Source organism: Entelurus aequoreus, linkage group LG09, assembly GCF_033978785.1.
Source record: "Entelurus aequoreus isolate RoL-2023_Sb linkage group LG09, RoL_Eaeq_v1.1, whole genome shotgun sequence".
Lineage (NCBI taxonomy): Eukaryota > Metazoa > Chordata > Actinopteri > Syngnathiformes > Syngnathidae > Entelurus > Entelurus aequoreus.
The window spans coordinates 16644541-16647270 of NC_084739.1; the positions used below are offsets into that span (position 1 = coordinate 16644541).

Here is a 2730-nt window from a genome sequence, read left to right on the forward strand (position 1 = left end):
ACACACACACTTTGCAAACACACTCATGACCTAGATATGAGTAACACACAGAGAAAGCTGCAAGTCTTTCAATTAAGATTCTAAACAGCTTCTGTTCAATCTTTTATTGGTGCTAATCCTCCTCTGATTAGCAGTTTTCTCTTTTCTACCCTATTCACCAACGCACCGAGGTTAAAGAAGGTTGAGTCCTCCCAAAAGAAGAGCTTACTTTAAAGGAAACAAAAAGATTCTACGATAGCGATTGCAGAGAGCTTCTAAGGTCATAGAAGCAAGAATGTGTGCTCAGTTTGGGGCCAGATAAAAAACCCTTATTACGACACACAGAAAACACAAGACTAGCATCTGGGGGGGGGGGTCGGGGGATGTGCAGTTCCATCCACCTCCACAAGGAGTTAAGCAGTGGTGAAGGTGTGGATTGGGGCTAGGTCTATGTGTGCATATCTGTGTGTGTTATATATCAGAGAAGGGAAGGAGGCGACAACCAGGGCAGGACTGCGGTTTTCAAGGTTTATTTTAAACCTTTGATGAATACGTGGCGTGTGTATGCTACTCAAAGTGAATGAGAGTTGACTATGTGTAATATTAATAATGTAAATGTTACCATGAGTTGTTGTCAGCAAATGTTGGTTGTATCTTTCGTCGTTATCCAAAGGGGCAAGGCGAAGAGGCAGTTCATGGACAGGCAAGAGGTCGTGGGCAAGAGCAGGGCAGCGTGGTCTGGTTCCGAGCAGGGAGGTCGTGGAACGGGGAGAGCAGTCAGGAATCCGGATGGGTATCGAGTGACAAGGCACGATCACGGAGGACAGGGGAGTCACTGTGGAAATACAAAAGGACATGAACCAGGAGGAAAAACACAGAGAGATAGAGCAACCACAAGGACGAGGAAATCACTGGGAAAAGGGAATGCCAGACGTGATGCTTACTGGAAGGTTAGCGACGTTCTGGCAAAGGTTCCTCGGGTCCGCTGGTCTTTATGCCGCTCCCCCTCGTCAAGTCCAGGTGCGTTGATCATTGATTGCTTGCAGGCTTGTTGCTGTGTGGGCGTGTTGTGCTCAGCACGAGCAGAGGCGTGTCTGAGCATGCTGCCAGCAGAGGGGTTAGCAGAGGTGCCTGCAGCTCCAGCTGCAGAGGAAACGTGGGTTCGACTCCGCGTCATGACAGTACCCCCCCGCCCCCTTATGCGAGGCCCCCGACGAGCGCCGGGGAGCATCAGGATTGGCACGGTACAAATCCTCTAGAAGTGAGGGATCGGCAAGGTAGGAGGCTGGCACCCAAGATCTGTCTTCAGGTCCATATCCCTCCCAGTCGACCAGATAAACGAGCCCCCTACCTTGTCGACGGACCCTGAGGATTTCCTTAACCGTCCAAACCTGATCTCCGTTAGACAAGAACCTAGAGGGTGGGGGGGCAGGGACTGGAGGGGACAGAGCGCTCTCCGCTACCGGCTTAATCTGAGACACATGGACAACTGGATGTCGCTTGACCGAGGGTGGGAGAGCCAATTTAACAGATACAGGATTTATGATCGACATGATGGAGAATGGACCAACATAACGTGGAGCCAATTTCCTTGATGGTACCTGGAGACTGAGGTCCTTAGTGAGAAGCATCACTTGTTGTCCAGGTTTATAGGATGGGGCTGGAATGCGATGACGGTTTGCGTTGCGACACATCCTCTCGGATGCCCTTTCCAAAGCTGCACGAGCGGCTCTCCACACCCTCTGACACCGTCTAATATGAGCCCTTGTTGAGGGCACAGCGATTTCCAGTTCCTGCTGGGGAAACAAGGGGGGTTGATAACCCAATGAGCACTCAAATGACATACCGGTAGTGGAGCTCTTCGAGGAGTTATAGGAAAACTCCACCCAAGGCAGAAACTTGCTCCAGGATGTGGGTTGATGATTGGCGACACAGCGGAGCATGGTCTCCAAGCTTTGATTCGCCCTCTCAGCCTGCCCGTTGCTTTGGGGATGGTATCCCGATGTGAGGCTGACCGAGGCCCCGATTCCCTTGCAGAAGGCTCTCCAGATTTGTGACGTAAACTGAGGGCCACGGTCAGAGACGATATCCACCGGGATACCATGTTGCTTGACGACGTGTAGAGTGAGGAGATCAGAAGTCTCTGAGGCAGAAGGTAACTTGCGCAGCGGAATGAAGTGGGCTGCCTTGGAAAAACGGTCAACAATAGTTAAGATGGTGGTGTTACCTCTAGAGGCTGGAAATCCTGTGACGAAATCCAGGGCAATGTGTGACCAAGGACGGGCAGGAATGGAGAGAGGGTGAAGGAGACCAGCGGGAGGCCTGTGTGACGTCTTGCTACGGGCACAAGTAGAACAAGCAGCGATGAACTCATGAGTGTCCTTGGCCATGGATGGCCACCAAAAACGTCTTCGCAGCAGTGATAGAGTTCGTTGAAAACCTGGATGGCAAGAGAACTTATCCAACAGTATAGCGTGGTTAACGGTGTCAAAGGCCTTCTGAAGGTCCAGCATGACCATGCCGCAGTATTTGCCCGCGTCCACCTCATGTTTGATGTGGTCGGTCAGATAGAGAAGGCATGTGTCAGTGGAGTGGTTAGTTCTGAAGCCGGATTGGAATTTGTACATGAGTTTATTAGTGGCAAGGTAACTATCGACCTGTTCATTAACTATTTTCTCCATTACTTTCGAAATGGAGCTGAGAATAGAAACAGGTCGGTAGTTGCCAGGTTCCAATTTGCTTCCTTTTTTA

The 2730-nt window shown here is 50.6% G+C and overlaps 1 long non-coding RNA gene across 1 annotated transcript; it reads right to left on the reverse strand.

Annotated features, from left to right (window-relative positions):
* Window positions 1-757: 757 nt before the first annotated feature.
* Window positions 758-1754, reverse strand: LOC133656779 (uncharacterized). The gene is made up of 3 exons (XR_009827156.1): window positions 1581-1754; window positions 924-1122; window positions 758-814 (listed from the first exon to the last, which is right to left on the reverse strand). It is a non-coding gene; the product is annotated as an uncharacterized LOC133656779 (long non-coding RNA).
* Between the last annotated feature and the right edge of the window lie 976 nt (window positions 1755-2730).